The sequence below is a fragment of the Artemia franciscana genome, chromosome 20 (assembly GCF_032884065.1).
Source record: "Artemia franciscana chromosome 20, ASM3288406v1, whole genome shotgun sequence".
Classification (NCBI taxonomy): Eukaryota; Metazoa; Arthropoda; class Branchiopoda; order Anostraca; family Artemiidae; genus Artemia; species Artemia franciscana.
The window spans coordinates 14,448,243-14,475,924 of NC_088882.1; the positions used below are offsets into that span (position 1 = coordinate 14,448,243).

Sequence of the window (27,682 nt, forward strand, 5' to 3'; positions counted from 1 at the left end):
TGGTGTCTATGCTTGGTCTCCGATTTACTTTGGTCAACAGTTCTTATTGTCTGCTGCTTTTCCAATTAAGTATGCGTTGGGTAACAATGTGTGTCCGATCCCCGTAGTAAAGGGTGCTTTAAATAAATTGAAAACACACAAAATAAATTAAAAACACATAAAATAAGTTGAAAACACACAAATTATATTGAAAACACCCAAAATAAATTGAAAGCACACAGAATACATAATAGTGATTAAAACTTTTAATTGAGACATTAATTAAAAAAAAATAGTAAACCCAGAAATTTCACATTCGAAATCATCTACCAACGAAAAGAGAGAGGGAGAACCAACGAAAAACCCATAGTATACAGCTGAAAATACTAGAAGTTGAATAATATATACTAATTATATTGTTACAATTAGGTTGATAATAGCCTATCTCATATCGTATCATTTTGAGCTGTGTGTACGTTTTGTTATGCATCATTCAGAGAAGTATTCATTGAATTTTTTTTCCTCCAATTTTTTTTTCTTCTTTATATTTGTTTTTTCATATTGTTATCTAGTTTTCTTTACTTTTCCTTTTCTAATGGTCTCAAGCTGTAAAACCAAAGTATTAAGGCTTTGCTATTTTATTTAGTGCTTCGTCGGAATTAGTAACTTTTTTCATTGTTGCTGATTTTTATAGTGTGTCATTTTATCTATAACGGGAAAGTTATCCTGGTCTAAGGAATTAGTTATGTTCAGTATGCATCGTATAAAAGGAAAGCAAACATTCTGTGGCTCTTTGGTCGACAACTTTCAAGACCCGTCTATGGCCTTTTTTGTCAGTGCTATAGCTCTGTATTTTACCAACTTTGAGAGTTAATCGCTTTCTATAATCTCAATTATCCCCCCTTTATGCGTTGGGTTATAGCATGTTTTCTTTTGTCTCCTAATTGACAGCAAAAAATGGTATAATTATTTGCTAAAGAAATGTTTTAAGGATATGCAGATGTAAATCAAGATCCATTTAGCAATTAATCAAGATAGGTGTTCTCGGTTCAGAAGGGAGTCGTAGAGTTTTTACGCTACCCTCAGATGAGCATGCAGAAATAAAAGCTGTGTGTATTTCCTACTTGTTCCCTGCTATATTGCTATTACATACCTCTACTTTGCTATAGATTGGTATAGTATACCAAAGGTGTAGTATAGACTACTATACCCATACCTATTCCATACCTTTTGATATAGTATACTAGCTGTTGGGGTGGCGCTTCGCGCCACCCCAACACCTAGTTGGAGGGGCGCTTCGCGCCCCCCAGGCCCCCCCGCGCGCGTAAGTCGTTACGCGCCATATTAGTTACGCGCCATTGTAGCAGTGTCCCTGTGTCCCACCTGTGAATAGAGATAGATATAAATATATATTTTTAACTACGTAAAACATGCGAATATACAACATTCTTCGCTGTCCCATTGTCTGTGCATATAAATAGCATTTATATTCCCTGTGTCCCGGTCGTCATTTGTGTCCTGGTGTCCCAGTTTGTATTTCCTCTTTGAGTGTCCCGGTCGTCATTTATATTCCCTGTGTCCCAGTGTCCCGGTCGTCATTTGTGTCCCGGTGTCCCGGTCTGTAATTTCTATTCAAACAATCCCTGTGTCTCAGTCGTCAATTATATATCCCACCTGTGCCCCCGGCGTCCCCGTTGTAGTTGTGTCCCTGCGTCCCGGTCGTCATTTATATTCCCGGTCGTGATTTGTGTCCGGGTGTCCCAGTCTGTAATTTTTCTTTGAGGTTCCTGGTCGTCATTTATATTCCCTCTGTGTCGGTCGTCATTTGTGTCCCGGTCTGTAATTTATCTTTGAGTGTTTTTTCTTTTTAGTTTTTTTTAGTTTTTTACATTTTTTCAGTTTTTTTTCTTCTTTATTTTTCAGCGTCACTATGAAGTACATATCGCCGAACCTTCAGTCATTTTACAATTAAACATTTTTTCGTGAACGCATGTCTTAAATACCATTAATGACGTCACCGTCAAAGCAAAAATGACGACAACTAATTTCATGACGTCAGTCAACACAGAAACATGACGTCACCTGATCCACAGACAGACAGACAACTTATTTTTATATATATAGATATTCTTTTACTTTGTCTATAGGAGAGGATTCAGACCTTTGTTCAGATTTACTAAACGAAACATTGGACATCCTAAGCTTGCTACCAGAAGCATCTCATTTTCATGAAGAAAATTTTAATTCTATTTGGCTAGATATTGTTGAGCGAAAATCCAAGTTTTGAAGGACGTTAATCTCTACAAGGTAGGAACTTCAGTTTTACTTTTTCGTTTTTATAATTATAAAGTAGAATTCAGAGACTTAACCTTCCTAGTCCCCCGAGGACTTGCATTCCAATTTTTGAAAAACGTTACTGGAAAAGCAATGACTTGGCTATTTCTAAGTGCTATGTTTTATAATAATAATAATAATAATTTTTTTCTTACTTACAACAACACTATAAAAGTATTAAAATGTGGAGTACAAACAATTAAATACACACAAAAAAGCAAAACACACAAAAATGAAAAGTAATGACAATAGAAATTTTTTACGTTAATACAAAAAATTAAATAATACACACAAAAAATTTAATTCAAAAAACACAAAGAGAAAAACAAATACACACACAAAGTCAACGAAAAAAACGGATAAGACGATGGTGAGGGGATAGGTTTGCAGAAGCCGTACTGGAGAGTTGTCTGTGAAGAATCTCCAACTTTAAAGTTATATCAGGAACTGAAAAGTTTTTAACAAGAGTCCGGTTTTTTGTCCAAGGTGGAAGATACAGAAGAAATTTTGCAAGATTTGAAATAATTTATCCGAATTATTTTTAAATTACCATTATTAAGAAGGGGGAAAAGACCTGAAGCATAAAGGACAGAATGATCACAGAAAGTAGAATAAAGTTTAGCCAGCGCACGTCTATTATACTTCCCTCTATTTGCAACAATTTTTGCATAACCAATCTGAATCTTTTTACTTATATTACAAACGCTGACGTAAGCTCGAAAGATTGTTAGTAATAGAGATACCAAGCCAACGAATACAATCAACAAGAGGGATAGTGAAGTTATTACAGTGAAGGGGAGTAGCAGTAGTACAGTTATAGGGAAGAAACTCACATTTATCTATATTAATTTAAAGGCCAATATCAGAGAAAGCATCAGAAACTATAGAGACCATTTTGGAAAGACCCTTTTTGGAACGGCTAATCAGAAGCAAGTCGTCAGCATACGCAAGATAAGAAACATCCGCAAGACCAGAAAGGTACGTTTACGTTTACGTTTCATGGTAATGACAAAAATAAGTAATATATTTTATGTACATCAGATGGTACAATTTAAAGTTAGATATACAACCAAATAATAGAATAAAAAAAATACCACCCAAGACATGACGTGTCAACAAAGACAACTGGACACTTTCAACCTAAATCATAGTGGCTGATTAAAACTGAGAATTGCGTTTAAATTGGCGAAAAATAGTTGAAATAGATCAAGTCTTTATCAGCTATTGGTATATTCTTAATCATATTTTTCACAGTTTACTAGTAATAATCTTGTAAAACAGATCTTAGTCCCAAAAGGCCCATAGTACTCACCTTGAAGTTTTCATAAGAAATTTGATGTTTCTGTCCGTCAAGAATATGAGCCTTTTGCAAAATAATATAAAAAATTAATAAACATGAACTCGGTAGTGAGGCAAACACAGCGTAATCAGGTCAACCCAGAATAGAATGAGGGCCAACTTTCGTTGAATTAGACAGTTCAGGGCCTATAAAAAGTAAGAAACAGTTCAGTGGCACCAACTCATACAAATATTTTGGGATTGGGGCAAAACGTATGTTTGAAAATCTAAGGGTGGGGGACCAATTTTGTTTTCTTAATTTGTTTTTATAAGATGGCAAAAAAAGGTATTTTTCAATGAAAATACCAAAGATAGGTAAAACTCCCACCACCTATCCCTCTAATTGCTTTCAATGAAGAAGATATTGTTTTTCAATACTGATTTTTTTATTGTTAATTACAGCTGGAGCTGCATAATCATCTGAATTTCAAAGAAAATATTAAGGACTGCAAAAAAGACACTAGTGATAGATCGGAAATCAATAGTTGCACAAGGTATCAGATTTGAAGTCCAAGTCAAACATGAGTTCAAACAATCGGATGTTCAGAAGGGTATCTCTTCTGATGACAACAAAAGTACCGTAACATTAAGAATGTCGTTTTAATTTTAAATTAAGTTTTTGTTTTCCTTCAATACAGGGTGAAATACTACCATATCACCTCTTTATTGCTCTGCCACGTTGCTATTTTATCATAGTACGGTATATACAACTTAAACGGTATACATTTTTTCATGGGTTATGTGCCACCACGTGGTAGCCTAATGCTTAAATTTTTAAGAACCCGTGTTAGACTTTCTAATACTTCTGAACGATTTTTTTAACCTATTAATGTTTTTTTGCATATTGGCTCATACTGGCCCAGTTTTAAATTTGGCGTACAAAATGGCGTTTGTCGTAATGGTATTCTTTTGTTAGCTGGAAAGGAAGTGGAACACTACATTGTTTTTGTATATTGGGTCATACTGGCCCGATTTTACATCTGGGGTACGAAATAGCGTTTGTTGTAATGTTATTATTTTGTTAGCTGGAAAGGGGAGTGGAACACTATATTTTCTGTGCATATTGGCTCATACTGCCCCAATTTCAAATTTTGGGGTACAAAATGGCGTTTCTAGTAATGACATTTTTTTAATTGGAAAGAGGAGTGGAACACTACATTTTTTTGCATATTGGCTTTCCCAAACGTAAGTACGCGGAGATTTTCTTATCAAAGAATGCCGCGTTCTTTTTTTTTTATTAATTTGTTTTCTTTTATAGTTTTTTCTTCTTCTTTTTAGTTTTTAATTTTTTTTTAGTTTTTATCTTTTTTTCTTTTTAGTTTTTTTTTTACTTTTTTTAGTTTTTTTCTTCTTTTTTTAGTTATTCTTTTTCTTCGTTATTTTTAGTTTTTCTCCTTTTTATTTTTTTTAGTTTTTTTTAGTTTTTTCTTTTTTTCGTTTTTTTTTTAGTTTTTAGTTTTTTTAGTTTTCTTTTTTTAATTTTTTCCTTTGTAAGTTTTTTCTTTTTTTTAGTTTTTAGCTTTTTTAGTTTGTTTGTTTTTTTCTTTTTATTGTTTTTGGTTTTTACCTTTTTTCCTTTTTTTCTTTTTTAGTTTTATTTTTCTTCTTTATTTTTCAGACGTCATATGCAAGCCCTTAAACATACAAAATACATACAACTTATTTTTATATATCTAGAAGACAAGAACAAGAAAATATCTGTACTTTATATTTATAACTAGCTGTTGGTGTGGGGCTTTGCACCACACCAACACCTAGTTTTTCTTCTTTTTCTTCTTTATTTTTCAGACGTCATATGCAAACCCTCAAACGTACAAAAATACATACAGCATATTTTTATATATATAGAAGACAAGAACAAGAAAATATCTGTACATTATATTTATAATGTACATAATGTATAATGCACAAGTTTACATCATGGTGTCCCAAAATAAAAATATTGGTTACCTTGTGCCGGCGCAGTGGAAGAGTCTGAATCTTCGAGTTCAGAAGTTCTCTGGTTCAATCCCGTACGGTGCAAGGACGGGTTCCTTTCTAATTTCTTTTACCGGACAGATTTTATCTTTTTAGTTTTTTTTTCTATTTAGTTTTTTTTGGTTTTTTGCCTCTTTTCTTTTTTTCATTTTTAGTTTTCTTTTTATTCTTTATTTTTCAGACGTCATATGCAAACCCTCAAACATACAAAAATACATACAACTTATACATATAGAAGACAAGAACAAGAAAATATCTGTACATTATATTATTATATTTATAATGTACATAATGTATAATGCACAAGTTTACATCATGGTGTCCCAAAATAAAAATATTGGTTACCTTGTGCCGGCGCATTGGAATAGTCTGAATCTTCGAGTTCAGAAGTTCTCTAGTTCAATCCCGCACGGTGCAAGGAATTCATTTCCTTTCTATTTTCTTTTACTGGACAGATTTTATCTTTTTAGTTTTTTTTCTATTTAGTTTTTTTTTGGTTTTTTGCCTCTTTTCTTTTTTTCTTTTTTAGTTTTATTTTTATTCTTTATTTTTCAGACGTCATATGCAAACCCTCAAACATACAAAAATACATACAACTTATATATATAGAAGACAAGAACAAGAAAATATCTGTACATTATATTTATAATGTTCATAATGTATAACGCACAAGTTTACATCATGGTGTCCCAAAATAAAAATATTGGTTACCTTGTGCCGGCGCAGTGGAAGAGTCTGAATCTTCGAGTTCAGAAGTTCTCTGGTTCAATCCCGCACGGTGGAAGGAATTCATTTCCTTACTAGTTTCTTTTACTGGACAGATTTTATCTTTTTAGTTTTTTTTCTATTTAGTTTTTTTTTGGTTTTTTGCCTTTTTTCTTTTTTAGTTTTCTTTTTATTCTTTATTTTTCAGACGTCATATGCAAACCCTCAAACATACAAAAATACATACAACTTATATATATAGAAGACAAGAACAAGAAAATATCTGTAGATTATATTTATAATGTACATAATGTATAATGCACAAGTTTACATCATTGTGTCCCAAAATAAAAATATTAGTTGCCTTGTGTCGGTGCAGTGGAAGAGTCTGGATCTTCGAATTCTGAAGTACTTTGGTTCAATCCCGTAGGGCGCAAGGAATTGATTCCGATTCCTTTGATTTTTGAGGATTATTGGCGGATTCTTTGATTTTGATTATACATTAATACAAGGATTATACACATCACGCTGCAGGAATGCACTGCAGGGCCGACGCAGGGACCAAAGTAGTTAAGAAGCGTCGTTAATTCTTAAATAAATAAATAAGGATTATACATTCTTTGATTATACATTATGTACATTATATTTATAATGTACATAATGTATAATGCACAAGTTTACATCATGGTGTCTCAAATTAAAAATATTGGTTACCTTGTGCCCACGCAGTGGAAGAGTCTGACTCTCCGAATTCTGAATTTCTCCGGTTCAATCCAGCACGGCTTAAGGAATCCCTGATCCTGATATTACAGGGTGTAGTTTTATCCACTCCGTTCCCGCAAGGTACGATAGGGACTTCTAACTGTTAGGTTATTGATTTAGAGTTTTACGCCGGTCAAGCTTTTGTGTCCGGTGCAAGTGCCCCACTGTCCCCCCTAAAACTACCTCTTTCCCCCAGAAGACATATGAAAATCATAGTGCTTTGGAAAAAAGCTCAGTTTGACACCTCCTCAGAGACTTTGCCCGGGATCCCTTGCTACCTGTTTAACACGCCATTGTTGTATCATTGGATTTGTCGTATCATCTAGGGAATGTCCACTTTTAGCCTTATATTGTTTTGTAAATTCTAGGTTTTGACAGAGGATACCGAAAATGTGCTTCCCAAGCCGAACTCTTATTTCTATAGCAGACCTTGTTGAACTGTAATAAAGCCAAAACAACGATTCAAGCTCAAACAATCGATACAAAATTGGTACCTGTGAGTCAATTAAGCTCATTATATAAAGGATCGGTATAGTTGATTAAAATATATCTATGATTATCTGATAGCCCGCTAGCCCTGGTGAAAAATAAAGAAAAAAAGAGACATCAGTGCGACAAATACCAAAAAGTTATTTCCTTGTGTTTTAAGTTAGGGAACTTAATGGTTTTAGACCTTCCCGATTCCAATGGTATAGTTTTCGTTTTAATCAGACTCTAGTTTCATGGAATATTAAGCTTTTTTCAAAATCACTATAGTTTTCTTTTTGCTATAAACTTTTATTCTTAAAGTGAACGAAAAAAATAGTTACCATTCATGATTTGATGTAAGATGGCCTCATTTGGCAGTTTTTTTAACTACTTTTTTCAACTTTTGGTTACTATGGGTGGCAGTTCATCTTTTAGTAGGGTGCAGTACAGCTGCAACCATGATTTGGCTCTCTATAGGACGTATTCGCCTCTTACTAGATTGAAGCTACCGCTGCAACTACGATTAATGTGTCCATAATTATAGGGGACAATTTTTCACACAGATTGTCCCATCGTAGATGCCATAAACTGAATGGTGCATTTCTTATGCAAGTTGCTACAGTACAGTGGAGAGATGTCTATTCTTGTGCTCTGAAGATTGGAGTTCAATTTATTCTGGGGTAACAATAGAAGTTTCGCTAAAGCACTTTAAGCCAACTTTTAAACAACATCAGCTCGTTCAAAGAGAATTTTAACTTGTAATTTTTAATGTTGATCATTATCTCGTTAGTTGTTCCTGGCTCAGAAGTAAGTGTTTAGATATTACCATTTGAAGTTACAAGGCTAAGTGAAAAACGATGGTAAAATACAGTTTCTAGAGCACGAAAAATATAGCATGGAATTCCTATGACCTTGAGACGTCGCTAATCTATTTATTACGATCAAATGTCGTATTTGTGGCCTTTTTAGAACCATCTTTTTGTATTTGACGCTTTAACTTTATGTTTTGATGGGTAAAACTTTCTAGTCAGTTGAATTATTTACTGAGTATGACCGAATGTTTTGTTTTCACTCAATTCCTCATTGTACTTTGTTTATATGACCATATTTTCAATATTTTGTTTTCTGTTACAGAGAAAAAACTTGGATTTTCGTTAGGAAAACTAAAAAGTCAGCATTATAATCTTGCAGTGTAGATAGATTGTTGAATCGAGAATCCCAATAACAGACCAAATGAGACAAGGAATACAAATCGAGATATGGAACGGGAATGCCAATAAAACACTAAATTTGTTACAAAATTGTCAAGAAAGACATTTGTTGTTAAATAAAATGCCTCCTAATTACAAAAATATTCGCAACTATCCTCCTCCCTAAAAGCACGTGGGGGCAAAGCATTGAAAACCACAATGGAGGGACGGGGTAAAGCCCCATCCTTGAAAATCTTAGGAGTTTCAATGTATTTTATCGAAGTATCCCGGGCGAATGAATGGTCAATTTGTCTTTATTAATTATCGGTGTTGCATTATTCTTTTGAAAGTGATTAGAAACTTCCCTAATTATATACGAATTAGCTAATTTCGGAAACTAACCTAAAACATTCCTGTCGGTTATAACAAAGGCAAGGATAAGTAGTCCTACTTATTTCGTAAATAGTCTTTAGGCATCTGGAACACGAATTTAAAAAATTACCTTTAGGCTTACAAAAGCTGTAAGAACTTAAGCAGAACTTACTAGCTACTAATGTAAAATTGTAACGTTGTCTAGCTCCTTCGCTTAAAGTATAAAGTAAACTGCAAAAAAGTTGCGAAAGTTGAAAAAAGTGAAGTGCAAAAGTACAAAGAAGTGAAAAGTTTATATTATTTAATACGGGTGTATATAAAGGGAGAGAAAGGGGGAGGGGGTGAATTGCCTTTTCCGATGCTCACTTTTTTAATTTAAAAAAATATTTTTCAATCACACCTGCATAGAGCTATCCCTTGTAAGATCGTTCTGAAAGATTCTTACCTAGAAAACTGGGCATTTAAGCCTGAAAGCATAAAAAATCCTTCGTCCATCTTCCTCTGTTGTGCTATACATTTAGAGGGGCGAGGACTTAGGGTAAGTACATGTGCTACTTATACATAACATAAGGTTCACAAAAAAGAAGTCAAAAGAAGCATCCTGTGACTCAAAAGATTGCTCTTGTAAAGTGCTCTTGGGCTAAATAAAATTGTGGACACAAAAATCAGTCGGAAATGATTATAAAGATCGTGCTACTCCAGTTTACCACCCACTACCGTTAAGATTCCACAGGAAAAGGGGGAGGGGAACCTCTTTGTCACATAATATTTTGTGGCTGAAAAATTCATCTTTCATAATCAACTACTTCCACCAGCTAAAAATATTTAGCAGTAGGATTTTAAATCATGGGGACGACCGTGGCTTCCTAATTTGAATCAGTTTCAGGTCTAGTAAATTTTTGCAAAGAACTGAAATTGTCCTTTTTTCTTTTCGCTATGTGTGAATATCTTTGTCTTAAGTATCTGACCTAACAAGTTGAAGCTCATGATTAGAATTTCAGTTGTGTTGATAGCATCATCTCATTGTTTAATCTCATTGTTTAATTAATCAAAAAAAAAATTTTTCTTCAAAGTTAGTTTTTCAAAAACAAGTAAAGAACTCGATTAAACCAAAAGGAAACAAAAGTAGAATCAAATAATCTACCAAGCATAAAACTACCCCATACCAAAAGCATATGCCACAAATCAGCATCAATAAATAAATGAAACCCAAAACGAACAAAAATTACAATAAATATGCTAGTCAAACTAAAAATGAGTAGAAATTACAAAAGTAGGGCTCAAAACCCTCTAAGCCTTCCATAATTTATACTTTACTGATTTTTTTTTAATGTATTTCAATTTTGTAACTTTAAAATATCAAAAATTAATCAGGATTTTAAGGAATGAATATCAGCATATGTATGCTAAACTGACAATACACAATCAGTTTTATTTATTCGTTACTTACAGCTCTTTCCTTGAGGCTTCAAGTGGGAGGTTAACATCCACAACGCACAATTACTCAAAATTTCAACAATGCTGAAAAAATCGATTTCTTAAAATTTTGTGTGGATGTTTGTTTTGGGAAAAGATGGGTGTGGGGGGGATTGAATGCTTTTAAACCACTTCGACTCTTAAAAAGGACATTGTGATTTCAAATTTCAAACCAAATGAGCCCCATTTGAAGTTTATAGCACCACACATTCCATTAAAATCTCATATGACCCCAGAGTATAACTGACAGTCCTTGCTCTAGGGCTCTAGGGGATTTTAGCAACCCTTTATGCATTGTTATACGTTCTCTAGACTATTTTGAACAAAATGCCCATCTCACAATTTTAATCAGATACTTTTGGTTAAAACAAGAGCAGTTTGGAGGAGTGGGTTAGTTGACCTTCATCACTTTTGCCTCTTAAAAGGGAAAAAACTTCTAATTTTCAACCAAATGAGCCATCATCAAAGTTTATACAACCACCTCCCATAAAAACCAAAAATGTACCCGAGGCGTAATTTACAACCCTTGCCCCAGGCTCTGGTGGTTTATATCAACCCCAAAGCATTTGTTGTATGATCTTTGAGCTATTCTTTTAAAATAGCTATCTTGAAGTGTCTAATGAATGCATTTCGGAAAAAGACGACCTGTGGGTGGAGGGGATTGCTGCCTTCTGATCATTTTGACTCTTATAACTGGCACTAGAACTTCTTATTACCAATCCAATGAATCCTCTCCCGAAGTATATACTACCGCCCTTTCTATAAAAAGTTTAATGCCAGGAGGTTATAACTTACAACCCTTGACCTGAGAGCTGTGGGGGGATGTCATCCCCAAAGACTTGGTTTCCAGACCCTTCAACTACGCTAAGCGAAATTGCTATCTCAATATTTTGATTGAATGTATTTGGAGAAATAATGCACGTGTAGGAGGGGTCAGTTGTTCTCAGACCACTTTTCACTCTTAATAAGGGCACTATACATACATCTGAAGTTTACACAAACACCCATTCCATAAAAGCCTTAGGCGTAATAAATAGGCCCCCGGGGCGTAATTTACAACCTATGCCCCGGGGTCCTAGGCGGTTGTGTCAACCCTGGAGGCAGTGTTGTGTGTTCTTTAGACTATTTTGAACGAAATGGATATCTCACAATTTCAATCAGATGTGTTTGGTGAAAACAGGGGTAGTTGCGATGGGGGAGGTTAGTTTCTCCCCATCACTTTTGACTCTTAAAATAGAGCTAGAACTCTTAATAAAGGTACTAAAACTTCCAGTTTTAAATTAAATGAGCCCCATCTGAAGTTTACATGACCACTCATTGCATAAAAACCTTATATTCCCCCGAGGCATAATTTACAACCGTTACCTCAGAGCTCTGAGGGTTTGTGTCAACCCTGATTGAATTCTTTTATGTTCTTCAGACTATTTTGAACAAAAGGGCTATCTCACAATTTCAATCAGATGGGTTTGGTGAAAAAATGGGTAGTGAAGGGGTGCTAATTGCCCTACATCACCTCTGACTCCTAAAAGGGAATTAGAGCCTCCTATAAGGTTCATACAACCATCTCTTCCATAAAAACCTTAAATACTCCTTGGGCATAACTTGCAACCCCTGCCCCCTGGCTCTGGGGGTTTGTTTCAACCCGTAAAAGTATTATTATATGATCTTTGAACTTTTTTTTTAAATAAAACGGCTATCTAAAATTTTCTATGCGATACATTTTGGGAAAATATGACGTTTAAGGGGGGGGGGGTGTAGATGCCCTCCGATCACTTGGACTTTTAAAAAGGGACAAGAAATTCTAATTACCAATCCAATGAGCCCCCTCTGAAGTTTATACGACCACACTTTTGGCTATCTCAGAATTTTGTTTGGATATGCTTGAGTTAATGATTGGTGTGGGGGGCTTATTGCTCTCCAATCACTTTCGACTATTAAAAGGGCAAAAGCCCTCTCAATTTCCAATTCAATGAGCTCTTTGAACCCAAAAATTAAATAATACATTGTGCCAATCTCGTTTTTTATTTAGGCAGTGCTCTTGCGCTGCCTATGATACTTTGGTTTTCAAAATTAATGCATGGATCTCTTTCTGATCATTTATGTATATGGGTGCAAGCCTGATTCGTGTTGGATCGAGATCAGCTCTTGGTTTTACTTTTTCTTTTCTTAATAGAGCCTGGAGGTCAGGTAGTTTTGTTTTTGAAGATGATTCAACTAGTAGTGACAAATAATCAAAAAATAATAATTTCATGACTTAAAATATTCGTATTATAATTTTTAGAAATTCGTTTTATCTGAAATGGTTGTGAATAAATACGCCCATTCTAATGAAAGTCAAAAATATTCGTTACTTTTGGTTACTCGGATGGTATTTCCACTTTTAAGTTCCAAAAAACAAAAAACAAAGTGAAATCATCAATAAAAATCCTATTCTTCAGCTTGAAATCCCCCACTCTTCATGTCAATAAGCCGAATTACAAACTATAGAAATCACAATTGACACATTAAAATGCCATATTAGCTTATGCTCTTTAATTTTCACGCTGTTTTGTTTCCTCGTAAAATGACAACCATGGCCGTTTCGTGAATAAAAAACGAACAACAAAAACACACAAAAAACAAAACAATAAAAAACCTTATAAAGCGGTCGTGTTCTCCCGATGGTCACGTAAATAACACGAGAATTTACACGCAGATAAATAACACGAAAATCTACAGAGGCAGTGCTGCCTCTAATAATTTATTAGCATCTGTTCTGCACCTCTGTTGTTCTTTTTCTCTTTACTGTTTATATTTCTCATGAACAATGCCACTTTTGATTTATTTTTTCCTTAAGAATTACATGGTTCCTATATTTTGTGACTTATAATGTGTTTTTAGCTTTGAGGGAAAGGGCCTTAGTTGTTTTATTTCTGTCGAATATTAACACTGTTTTATCGAATTTTTTCGGTAAAATATTTGATTTTTTGTTTTATCGAAAATTTTAATCGAATAACACTGTGAAAATTTCACAGAATGAAATTTCTTCCATATAAATTTAATGCATTCACTTAGAAATAATTCCCAAAGTTTTAATGATGCATCAATTTTGTTGTTATTCCAAGGGTAACTTTTTTTGTAAACAAGGTAGAATTTTTTCTTCAACATGGTTCGACGATCCTCTAAGAACTGTTACTGACATTGATTTTCGAAAAATAAGTTCCTTCCTTGTTTTTTTCTATTTATGAAGTTTTGATTTTGCTAATATCCCAACATTTTTTCGAAGTAAAATGTCCTAGCTACGATGTTAAACTTTTTGAAAATCAGATAACTTTGAATACTGATAAAACTGTATGTTTTCTCTCTTTCGTGAATCTTTCCTGTATCTCTTCGTTCAAAATCACCACTGGAAGCTAGAAGATACTTTCTTGATAAACCAAGTTACTCTGCCCTCTAGATAATTTTCCTCAAGATTTAGTTACTTACATTGCTTTAGTTAATTTTAGCCAACTTCACCTCGTTCAGGATACTTTCTTTAGTGTAGAAGCTGATTACGTTCATTTTGTCTGAAGTTACTAAAAGGTACTAACCAGTTTACCCAGTTTTCCTAGAACTACGGGCAGAATTTTTTCTCTTCTCAGTTCGTATCATACCGGTTTAGAATTGTCGGATATAAATTTTTTTTTGTAAGAAATTGTGTAGTTTGAGTAGCGTTCGCTACTTCTTGAACTGAACGAAATCTCTTTTTTATTTCACTGCTTTGAAAAACAAGAGCCAAGAGCTCATATGGCACTTGTGACGATGTCGGAACCTAAAAGTAATATAGACACGTGAAATTGTGCTTATTCTTGAACTCACCAAAGCACTAGAAATCCCCTCAACTCCCCCAAAGAGATCGGATCTGGTCCGGTTATGTCAATTAGGCATCTAGAACTTATACTTATTATTCCCATACAGTTTCATCCCGGTTTCCTCCTCCAACTACCCCCAATGCCAAAATAGATCCAGTCGGGATTTAAGATAAGAGGTTACAGAACAAGAAAATATCTGTACATTGTATTTACAACTAGTTTACATCATTATGTCCCAAAATGAAATAATTAGTTGTACTCCGGCTCAATCCCGCACGGCGCAAGGAATGTGCAATATGCAAATTTTCTGTGCATATTGGCTCATACTGGCCCAATTTTAAAGTTTGGGTAAAAAATTGTGTTTTCGTAATGGTACTCTTTTGTTTGCTGGAAAGGGGTATGGAATACTTCATTTTCTCTGCATATTGACTCAAACAGGCCCGATTGTAAATTTGGAGTACAAAATTGTGTTTGTCGTAATGATACTCTTTTGTTTGTTGGAAAGGGGAGTTGAGCACCATATTTTCAAATGAATTTTGAGTACAAAATGGTGTTTGATTGGCTCATTCTGGCTTGATCTTATATATTTTGTACAAAATGGCTTTTGTTGTAATGGTATTATTTTGTTAGCTGGAAAGGAGAGTGGAACACTACATTTTCAAATGAATTTTGAATACAAAGTGGTGTTTGTCGCAATGGTATGCTTTTGTTAGCTGGTTTTTGTGTATTGCTCATACTGGTTTGATCTTAAATTTTTTGTACAAAATGGAGTTTGTCGTAATGGTATTCTTTTGTTAGCTGGAAAGAGAGTGAAACACTGCATTTTTTTTTGCACATTGGGTCATACTGGCCATATTTTAAATTTGGTGTACAAAATGGTGTTTGTCGTAATGTTATTTTGTCTTTTCAAACAGTTCGTGGTAACGAACTGTAAGGAGCACCCGGCTCAATAGTTAACGAAACACTAAAAAACGGAATTTTGATGCTAAAATATACATAAAAAGAATCGTATTTTCATGTTGATTTTAAATATATAAGTTTCATCAAATTTAGTCTTTGTCATCAAAAGTTAAAAGCCTCAGAAAATTTGCCTTGTTTTGGAAAATAGGGGGAAACACCCGTTAAGAGTCTAATCTTAACACAAATCACACCATCGCATTCGGCGTATCAGAGAACCATAGAGAAAAAATTTCAAGCCCCTATCTGCAAAAATGTGGAACTTCGTATTTTTTGCCAGAAGACAAATCACGGGAGCGTGTTTATTTGTTTGTTTTTTTTTCCAAGGCCTTTTTTCCCCAACTTCTAGTTCCATTTTTAAGTGACCAAAAAACTGGAGGGCACGTAGGGCCCCTCCTACGCTGATTTTTTTCCAAATTCAACGAATCAAAATTTTGAAATAGCCATTTTGTTCCGCATAGTCAAAAACCATAATAACTATGTCTTTGGGAATGACTTACTTCACCGCAGTCCCTGGGGGAGGGGCTGCAAGTTACAAACTTCGACCAGTGTTTACATATAATAATGGTTATTGGGAAGTGTAGAGACGTTTTCAGGGGATTTTGTTTGTTTTTGGGGTGGAGTTGAGGGGTGGGGGCTATGTGGGAGGATCTTTCCTTGGAGAAATATGTCATGGGGGAACAGAAATTCAATGAAAAGAGCGCAGAATTTTCTAAAATTACTATAAAAAAAAAACAATGAAAAAATAAACATTGAAAAGTTTTTTCATTTGAAAGTTAGGAGTTAAACTTAAAACGAACAGAGATTATTACGCATATGAGGGGTTCTAAAAATACTTTAGCATAAAGAGCGAGGTATTTAGGAGGAGATAAATACCACGCTCTGTATGCTATAGTATTTTTAGTGATTTCAACTTTTTATTCTACGGCCTTTCTGATTCAGGGGTCATTCTTAAAGAATTGGGACAAAACTTACGATTTAGTGTAAAGAGCAAGGTATTAACAAGCGTAAAAAACCCCTCATATACATAATAAAATTTTAAGAATATAAAAGTTTGTTACGTAAGTTAATTTTAAGTTACGTATATTTTTTACTAATAAAAACATTCGTTAAAAATTAAAATTAATACTTGCCTTTTTATGTAAGCGAAAAATTGCAGAGCAACTAGGGTTCCTTCACCGCCCCTTATTTCTCAAAATCGCATATTGGCTCATACTGGCCCAATCTTATATTTGGGATACAAAATGGTGTTTGTCGTAATGGTATTCTTTTGTCAGCTCGAAAGGGGGTGGAACACTATGTTTTTCTTGTGTATTGGCTCCTACTGACATTATTTTAAATTTGGTGCACAAAATGGTGTTTGTCGTAACGGCATTCTGTTGTTAGCTGGACAGAGAGTGAAACACAGCATATTTTTTTTTTGCAAATTGGCTCATAATGGCCAAATCTTAAATTTGGGGTACAAAATGGCGTTTGTCGTAATGTGATTTTTTTTTAACTGGAAAGGGGAGTGGAACACTACATTTTCTGTGCGTATTGGCTCATACTGGCACGATTTTTAATTTGGAGTACCAAATGGTGTTGTTCGCCATGTTTTTTTAATTGGCTCGGTTTTAAATTTGGAGTAAAAAATGGCTTTTGTCGCAATATTATGCTTTTGTTGGCTGGAATGGGGAGTGGAACACAAAATTTTCTGTGCATATTGGTACATACTGGCCCGATTTTAAATTTGGAGTATAAAATGGTGTTTGTCGCAATGGTATGCTTTTGTTAGCTGAAAAGGAGAGTGGAACACTACATTTTCTGTGCATATTGGCTCATACTGGCTCGATTTCAAAGTTGGAGTAAAAAATGGCTTTTTTTCGCAATGATATTCTTTTGTTAGCCGGAAAGGGAAGCCGGAATGCTGGGTTGCAGATGCTCAAGCTTATGTCAAAACATTGCGGCCCTCCAGATCACCTACCAATATTTACATATTTTATTTGGCCAATTCTGGAATATGCAGCTCCTGTATTGCACCTGACGGCTGAGAAAACTGCCAGGCTCGAAAGAGTTCAGAAAAGAGCTTTCGAAGCAGACAGAAATGTTGTACAGAAAAGCTGCTTAAAGTACAAACTCTGGAAGAAAGAAGAGAGAAACTCTGCATGGACTTCGGAAGAAAATATTTGATCTACCCAATCTACAAAACCCTTGTCCCCCCTCAATCCACAACAAAACGACTACCGCGCAAGTTTACAGGGTCTGTTGACAAACTTCAGCCGGTACGCTGTGCCCACCAGCGGTTAGCGAAGAGTTTTATACCTAGTTTTGTAAAAATGTATAACGAAAATCAGGAGGATTGATAAGTGTGTTGTTTTCTTTGTTTGTTTTTTGTTGTTTTTTTGCGTCACTTTTTAATGTGACTATACCAAAGAAATTTGGCAGTGCCATGAAAATTTTGGTGAAAATAAAATTTTATCGATCTTTTTATCTATTAGAAGACTACATTTTCTGTGTAAAATCCATTTTTAAATTTGGAGTACAAAATGGTGTTTGTCGCAATGGTATGGTTTTGTTCGCTGGAAACATAATTTTATATATTTTTGAAAAGATCTAATTTTTGTTTCCGTATGATGTCACTCATCCTCACATTCCTGTACAAATAATTGGAGCTGTCGATAAATTCTTGATTACTGTCCCTTTTTGTTCTCTGCATCAGGTCTGCGCTTAATTGTATACTTTTTGGGCAGATTAAACTTTTGTTTAAATATAGCGTTGCTCATCCCCACTTTCCCTGTTCAAATTTTTTGAGGTGTGCATCAATCCATAATTACAGTTCTATTTTATTCTGTGCATCAGCTCTGCACAAAATTTGTATACATGTTTTAAAATATCAAATTTTTGTTTACATATGACGTTATTCCTACCCACTTAACCTGAACTAATCTCTGGAGCTGTGCATCAATTCATTAAATAAAAGAACAAGAAAATATCTGTATATTGTATTTAAAACTAGTTTACATCATTGTGTCTCAAAATGAACCAATTAGTTGCCTTGTGCCTGCGCAGTGGAGCACTCCTGTTCAATCCCGCACGGCGCAAGGAATCCAGATATAAGTCAGCTATAGGATTATCCCTTTTTTGGAAAATTAAATAAAAAAAACGAGTTTTTTTAACTGAAAGTAAGGAGCGATATTAAAACTTAAAACGCACAGAAATTACTTCGTATATGAAAGAGGCTGCTTCCTCATCAACGCCCGCTCTTTACGCTAAAGTTTGACTCTTTCTCTCAATTCTTCTTTTTAAAACAGTAAAAAACTTTAGCGTAAAGAGCGGGGCGTTGATGAGGAAGCAGCCTCTTTCATATACGAAGTAATTTCTGTGCGTTTTAAGTTTTAATGTCGCTCCTTACTTTCAGTTAAAAAAACTCGTTTTTTTTATTTAATTTCTGAACGTTTTTGAATCAATGCATGTTTTGATTTTGGCTCTCCGCAGAGGAATAATCAAAACGAAATTTGCATATATTTTTTTGGGGGGGCTAAATGGCTTTCTCATAATTTTGATCGAATGATTTTGAGAAAAAAAGAGCGGGGGCGAAGCCTAGTTGCCCTCCGATTTTTTGGTTAATTAAAAAGGCAACTAGAACTTTTAATTTTTTACGAATCTTTTTATTGGTAAAAGATTTACGTAACTTATAAATTAGCTTACGTAAAGAACTTTTGTATTCTCATGTTTTTATTACATATATGAGGGGATTCGCCCCATCGTCAGACCCTCGCTCTTTACACTAAAGCTTAAATTTTATCCCAATTCATTAAGAATGGCCCCTGAATCACAAAAGCCGAAGAATAAATAGTTGAAATTACTAAAAATACTTTAGCGTAAAGAGCTAGGTATCATAAGGAGGTGAGCCCCTTATATGGGTAATAATTTCTGTTTGTTTTAAGTTTTATTGCTGTTCCTTACTTCCAGCTGAAAAAGCTTTTTCACATTTATTTTTTAATTTTTTTTTTTAATAATGCTAGTAAATCCTGCTCTCCCCTCATGGAAGTTTTCTTCTCCCATGACAAATTCTCGATGGAAAGTTCCCCCAGCATATCCCCCTCTTCTCAACCCCTCCCTCCAACCAAAAAAATCCTCCTGAAAACGCCTGTATACTTCCCAATAACCATTACTATATGTAAGCACAGGTCAAAGTTTGTAACTTGTTGCCCCTCCAGCGGGGACTGTGGGGGAGTAAGTCGTCCCCAAGGACATAGTTATAAGGTTTTTCGACTACGCTGAATAAAATGGCTATCTCAGAATTTTGATCTGTTGACTTTGGGAAAATAATTAGCGTGGGAGGGGGCCTAGGTGCCCTCCAATTTTTTTGGTCACTTAAAAAGGGCACTAGAACTTTTCATTTCCGTTACAATGAGCCCTCTTACAACATTCTAGGACAACTGGGTCGATACGATCACCCCTGGGAAAAAAAAATAAAAAAAATAAACACGCATCCGTGATCTGCCTTCTGGCAAAAAATGCAAAATTCCACATTTTTGTAGATAGGAGCTCAAAACTCTACAATAGGGTTCTCTGATACGCTGAACCTGATGGTGTGATTTTCGTTAAGATTCTATGACTTTTAGGGGGTGTTTCCCCCTATTTTCTAAAATAACGCAAATTTTCTCAGGCTCGTAACTTTCGATGGGTAAGACTAAAATTGATGAAACTTATATATTTGAAACTAGCATTAAAATGCGATTCTTTTGATATAGCTATTGGTATCAAAATCCATTTTTTAGAGTTTTGGTTACTATTGAGCCGGGTTGCTCCTTACTACAGTTCGTTACCACGAACTGTTTGATTATTCCTTTAGCTTCCTGCTTAGATCGAGATTACATAAAAAAAACTAGTTTTTTTAACTGAAAGTAAGGAGCGACATTTAAACTTAAAACGAACAGAAATTACTCCGTATATGAAATGGGTTGTCCCCTCCGCAATCCCTCGCTCTTTATGCTAAAGTTTGACTCTTTGCCACAATTCTACTTTTAAAACAATTAAAAGCTTTAGCGTAAAGAGCGAGGGATATCGAAATAGTACTTTTTCTGTGTTTATTGGCTCATACTGGCCTGATTTTAAATTTGGAGTACAAAATGGCTTTTTGAAATGTTATGCTTTTTTTTTTAGCTGGAAACTGGAGTTGAACACTACATTTTGTGTACATATTGGCTCATACTGGCCTGATTATAAATTGGGGTTACAAAATGGCTTTTTTCGTAATGGTATTATTTTGTTAGCCGGAAAGGGGACTGTAACGCTATATTTTCAGTACATATTGGTTCATACTGGTCCGATTTTAAATTTGGAGTACAAAATGGTTTTTTTCACATATTGGCTCATACTTGCCATATTTTAAATTTGGTGTACAAAATGGTGTTTGTCGTAATGTGATTTTTTTTTTCGAACAGTTCGTGGTAACGAACTGTAGTAGGAAGCAACCCGGCTCAATAGTAAACGAAACTCTAAAAAACGGAATTTTGATGCTAAAATATACATCCAAAGAATCAGATTTTCATTTTGATTTTAAATATATAAGCCTCATCAAATTTAGTCTTTGTCATCAAAAGTTAAAAGCCTCAGAAAATTTGCCTTATTTTAGAAAATAGGGGGAATCACAAAGTCATAGAATCTTAACGAAAACCACACCATCGCATTCTGTGTATCAGAGAACCCTGGCTCATACTGGCCTGATTATAAATTGCGGTTACAAAATGGCTTTTTTCGTAATGGTATTATTTTGTTAGCTGGAAAGGGGACTGGAACGCTATATTTTCAGTGCATCTTGGTTCATAGTGGCCCGATTTTAAATTTGGAGTAAAAACTGGCATTTTTTTGCACATTGGTTCATACTGGCCATATTTTAATGTTTGTGTACAAAATGGCGTTTATCGTAATGTGATTTTTTTTTGTTTTTAAACAGTTCATGGTAACGAAATGTAGTAGGGAGCAACCCAGCTCAATAGTAAACGAAACTCTAAAATACGGAATTTAGATGCTAAAATATACTTCAAAAGAATCGGATTTTCATGCTGCTTTTAAATATATAAGTTTCATCAAATTTAGTCTTTGTCATCAAAAGTTAAAAGCCTGAGAAAATTTGCCTTGTTTTGGAAAATAGGGGGAGTCACCCCTTAAAAGTCATAGAATCTTAACGAGAATCAGACGAATATATATATATATATATATATAACGACCGGGACACTCAAAGAGAAATTACAGACCTGGACACAAATGACGACCAGGGCACTCAAAGAGAAATTCCAGACTGGGACACCGGGACACAAATGACGACCTGGACACAGGGAATATAAATGACGACCGGGACGTAGGGACACAACTACAACGGAGACGCTGGGGGGCACAGGGGGATATATAAATGACGAAGGGGATACAGGGAATGTTCGATTAGTAATTACCATCAACAAATCTCAAGGGCAATCATTAGAATAATGAGGTATAGATCTGAATACGGATTGTTTTTCCCATGGACAATTATATGTTGCATGTTCAAGAGTCGGTAAACCTGACAATCTATTTATATGCACAGACAATGGGACAGCGAAGAATATTGTATATTTGCAAGTTTTATATATTAAAATATATATATATATATATATATATATATATATATATATATATATATATATATATATATATATATATATATATATATATATATATATATATATATATGTTCACAGGTGGGACACAGGGACAAAACTACAATGGCGCGTAAATAATATGGCACGTAACGCCATATACAGTACCGGGAGCCTGGCGACTTTAGGCTTTTCTCGATGCCTTGACGTCGCCACAGGTTCGATACAGCCAGTCTTGGAAAAATACAAATTTTTTCCGAAAGTTGCAACCCATTAGATTGTTTTTGTGGGGCCATGAATGTCAATTTGTCGGTTTTAAGACAAAAAAAAAACATGTAGCCGATTTCGAGGCCGTGCCCCGGTATGGACTACGTGACAGGCTTTTATGTATTTATTTTCATTGTCACTTATTTTGTTACCGCAGACAATCTGAGCCTCTGCTTGAAGTAATTGGTCACCATGGGTTTAATACAACAACCACAAGAAAAAATATAAGTTCTTTTTTAGAATTGTGACCTTTTTAGATCGCTGTAGTGGCCAGAAATGTTAATATCCCAGTTAAGAAAAAAACTATGTTGCCGATTTGGAAGCCGGGCCCCGGGAATCGACTTGTGGTGGGCTTGTCCGTATTGATTCTCATCGTAAATAGAAATCTTTAAATGAGTCAGTTTTGCTTGCTACTCTTTCCTCGGGAAAATCGAGGGTTCCCCATGTGATGGCATTGTTTGTTCTAACATTTCTTTCTTCTTCACCTTTATTTTGATCCGTTCTGATTTTTGCTGTCCCTTGTTTTGTAACAGCACAATTCTTTTTTTTAAACTCCATTTTCGACACGTTTTGATACAAGCTTTCTCGCGATTGCTTGTAATTTTCACTGTCGCTTATCATTAACCCCATATTTCCTTACTGTCGCCGTAGCATGTATCTTTTAGCTGCATGTTTCTTTGTTCTTCACTTTGGCTTTTGAGTAGTATTATTTCTTGCTGCCGTTTATCTTCGAACCGTATGTTTATTTGCTCTTCAGTTTGGTTTTTGACTCATACATCGTGGCAGATGTATGTTTATTATGTTTATCAAAATTACGCGTGAATGGCGCTTTTGCACCCGATCTGGCAACTCTGGTACATATCATCATTTGGTGACTGTAATGCGGCATACTTAGAATCAATTAAGGTGGAGAAGCGGTGTTTCCATCCAAAATTTCAGAGTTCTCTTGTTCAGAATGTTCTTGTGCTACATTGATCGAATTTTATTAAAGGGTCAAAAGCCCAAATTAGTGCCTGGATAAGCATTTTGAAGTTTTTACTTCCATCTTCTTCCTACTTTTAAGACTTGAACGATTCAGTGCAAAGGAAAAAAAATCAAAAGTTAACACTGTTAATCTTTAACTAACTTAATTTTTATCTTGGCTTATAAAATTTCTAGGTTTTCCTCTTAATTTCTAGGCTTTGGAAAGGCGGTTTCGAAAATGTGAGAAGCAAATAATGTGTTCATTCGTAAATAAAAAAAAAAATTCAAAATATTTATTTTTTATGTTTATTTCAAGTCATGTAATGCCACGGGCTAATCTTTGCGTGGCACCGAGGAAATATTTGGCTTGAAAAAACGTTTACATTTTGGCTGTAAACCTAGTTAACTATTTTATGTATCGAAACTTGTTTTTGATATATACATTTTGCCTCACAATGAAAAAGAAAGTAGAAGTAGGAGCATAAATTCGCTTCTACTGATCCTTTAAAATCCATTCCCCCAAGTTTTGTCCCCGTAGCACCTTTCTTCTTTCCAGTTCATGAGAAGTCAGTGTTCTGGAGATTCATTTCTTTTTTAGATTTTAAATGTAATATAAAAAACACTCGCTCGGCAGGAAGAAAACTTGCAAGGAATTGAAATAAAAACATTTTCTTGGGCCCTAATTTTGGATGTGGAACTATTCCTAAAAGTTTTGTTTATGTAGCTCAAGAATTATTTGCTTAGTTTTTAGTTTTTAAACCTTTCTGGAAATGGTGAAAAGACATTTTCTCCCAATGTCTCCAAAATAAAATTGGGTTTTCTAAATATCCCCGAATATTAGGATCTGTAAATTCGCAGATACTGAAACGGATTACAAATTGTTAGTTTTTGTCAATGTTAATTTTTGTGGAGATTTTGAAGAACTCAATTTTCTTTTGAGGAAAATATGGAAAACTCGGAATAGTAAAAATAACTCGGAAAATTCGGAATAGTGAAAATAATGGTTGACAGAAAAAATTTTTGTCCATGAGATAAAAACAAACATTACTTAAGAAAAAGTATTTTTTTATCTACTTTTTTTATTGAATTCGAAATATATAATTTTTGCAAAGACGGCATTAGAACTCTTAAAGTTATCCCCCATGCCCCTTGAACGGAAGTTGTGCACACTGTCAAGGTTGAACACTTCACTAAAGATTGAAAATTTAGATATACTTCTGAATTACCTTTGAATTTGTCTGCTTTTTTTTTTTTTTTTTTTTTTTTTTTTTTTTTTTTTTTTTTTTTTTTTTTTTTAGCTAGTTGTTCAGTTTTCTATCTAAAGAGCAAGCTCTTATTTATTGCAGTGCTTTCTTTTTCGTGCAAAATTTGCAGGTAAAATTTTTTGGAAGACAATTTTTTTAGAAGATAATTTTTTCCGAATGTCCTACATTTAACGGTAGATACCTATCAAAATTTGAAGTTATCCTTACGTAACCTCTAAAGGGTTACGAGCCCACTAGTATTCCTTTTAACTATCTCCCCTCGTGGCAGATGCATATTGGAAGAAAACTTGTTTTGTTCCTTGTTTGGTTTCTTAGTATTTCACTTAAAAGACCAAGACTTTTTAACATTTTATTTAGTTTTAATATTTTTATTTTCAGCTGTTACATAGACTTTCTATAGTAGGATGTATTAAAACGCTATCTAATTCTGGCTGCGATGGACATTATTCACAGAATCGACCTAGCTAAAAGAGTAATTACATTCGAATTTTCTATTCTAGTGCACTTGTATGGGGTTCATCAGTGAAGCAATTGCCACAAAATGTTGGAAAGGACCATATCCTTAATGACGAAGATGTTGTTCAAATTGTTAAGAAAGTTTGATACGGACCATTTGTCGCTCTTTTCATGACTCCCATGGACTCGAATAAATTTTACTCTATTACCAGTGTTATTTTTGAATTTGAAATTATAATTGGAGGGTTAGGAGAACTCACTGGGGCCTTTTTTTATTATTATTATATGTAAATACTAATGGAATTGAATGGGTAAAGGTAAAGGATACGGCATTAGACTTTACAGTCCCTACCGACGGTGCTGATCTCCGTTTCTTGGCCCTTCAGCCAGGAATTGCAATGGGGGGTTCGTAGGGTAAAGTGTCTATAGTCTTAGAACGGCTATTAAATAAAAAAACAATTTTTTTTAAATGAAAGTAAGGAGCGACATTAAAACTTAAAACGAACAGAAATTACTCCGTATATGAAAGGAGCTTTTCCTCCTCGACACCCCGCTCCTTACGCTAAAGTTTTTTATTGTTTTAAAAAGTAGAGTTGCGAGAAAGAATCAAACTTTAGCGCAAGGAGCGGGGTGTCGAGGAGAAAAAGCCCCTGTCATATACGGAGTAATTTCTGTTCGTTTTAAGTTTTAATGTCGCTCCTTACTTTCATTTAAAAAAACTTGTTTTTTATTTAATTTCTGAAAGTTTTTGAATTAATGCATGTCTGATTTTGGCTCTCCGTACATAAATTATAAAAATGAAATTTGCATATTAATTCTTTTTTTGGCTAAATGGCTTTCTCTTAGTTTTGATCAGACGATTCTGAGAAATAAGGGGTGGGGAAGGAGGTCTAGTTGCCCTCTAATTTTTCGGCTACTTAAAAAGGCAACTAGATCTTTTATTTTTAACGAACGTTTTTATTAGTAAAAAAAAAATACGTAACTTAAGAATTAACTTACGTAACAAACTTTTATATTCTTATACTTTTGATTATATATATGAGAGGGTTGGTCCCCTCGTTAATACCTCGCTCTTCACACTAAATCTTGTTTTATCCCAATTCTTTAAGAATGACCCCTGAATGAGAAAGGCCGTAGAATAAATAGTTGAAATTATTAAAAAAAATTTTAGCATAAAGAGCGAAGTATTTATCTCCTCCTAAATACCTCGCTCTTTATGCTAGAGTATTTTTAGAACCCCTCATATGCGTAATAATCTCTGTTCGTTTTAAGTTTTAATGCTTCTCCTTACTTTCAATTGAAAAAACTTTTTCATGTTTACATTTTCATTTTTTTTTTTTTTATAGTAATGCTAGAAAGTCCTGCGCCCTTTTCATTGAATTTATCTTCCCCCATGAAACATTCCTCCAAGGAAAGATCCTCCCATATAGCCCCCTCCCCTGAACACCACACCCAAACCAAAAAATCCCCCTGATAACGTCGGTACACTTCCCAGTAACCATTACTGTATGTAAACATTGGTCAAAGTTTGTAACTTGCAGCCCCTCCCCCAGGGACTGTGGGGGGTAAGTCATCCCCAAAGACATAGTTATTATGGTTTTCGACTATGCGGAACAAAATGGCTATCTCAAAATTTTCATCCGCTGACTTTAGGGAAAATATGAGTGTGGGAGGGGGCCTAGGTGCCCTCCAATTTTTTTGGTCACTTAAAAAGGGCACTAGAACTTTTCATTTCCGTTAGAATGAGCCCTTTTACAACACTCTAGGACCACTTGGTCGATACGATGACCCCTGGGGAAAAAAAAAACAAAAAAAAAACAAAAAAACAAATAAACACGCACCCGTGATTTGTCTTGTGGCAAAAAATACGAAATTCCACATTTTTGTAGATTGGACCTTGAAATTTTTCTATAGGGTTCTCTGATACGCTGAATGCGATGGTGTAATTTTCGTTAAGATCTTATGACTTTTAGGGGGTGTTACCCCCTATTTTCCAAACTAAGGCAAATTTTCTCAGGCTCGTAACTATTGATGACAAAGACTAAATTTGATGAAACTTATATATTTAAAATTAGCATAAAAATCCAATTCTTTTGATATATCTTTTAGCATCGAAATTCCGTTTTTTAGAGTTTCGTTTACTATTGAGCCGGGTCGCTCCGTTACCACGAACTGTTTGATAGCAAGGTCGTATCCAGGGGGAAGGGGTTCGGTTTTGCCCCCGCCCCCCTAAAATTTGTGTTCGACTCATTAAACGTAACAATAATGTATATGAACAGATTTCCCCGAACAAAATACTGGATGTGTCCTTGGGTTCTAGCCTTCTAGAATCCTAAGGAAATTGTCATATACAATTGTTTTAGATTGTTCAAATTTGGCCCTTTTCTTTATCCAAATGGCAAGAGAACCATTTTTATGTTTTGTTGGACTCCTAAATTTGCATTCGTTTTCTCTTTCTCTCTGTCTCTCTTTCTCTTTTGTTTTTTTTCTTTTGTAAAAAGAGGCAAACCAAGACAACAATGTACACAGAAGTTGTCAGGAATGTTTATAAGCACGATACGTGTCAGAGATAACCGTTCAAGGTTATTTCTTTTTATTAACTACTAGCTGTTGTGTAAAACTTGCGAATATACAACATTCTTCGCTGTCCAATTGTCGCTGCATATAAATAGATAGTCAGGTTTACCGACCCTCGAACATGCAACGTACAATTGTCCATGGGA

The 27,682-nt window shown here is 34.6% G+C and overlaps 1 long non-coding RNA gene across 1 annotated transcript; it reads left to right on the top strand.

The window, feature by feature from the left end:
- The first annotated feature begins 1,295 nt into the window (after window positions 1-1,295).
- LOC136040226 (uncharacterized) lies at window positions 1,296-7,549 on the top strand. Its single transcript, XR_010620645.1, has 3 exons — window positions 1,296-2,286; window positions 3,169-3,291; window positions 7,464-7,549. It is a non-coding gene; the product is annotated as an uncharacterized LOC136040226 (long non-coding RNA).
- Window positions 7,550-27,682: the final 20,133 nt, after the last annotated feature.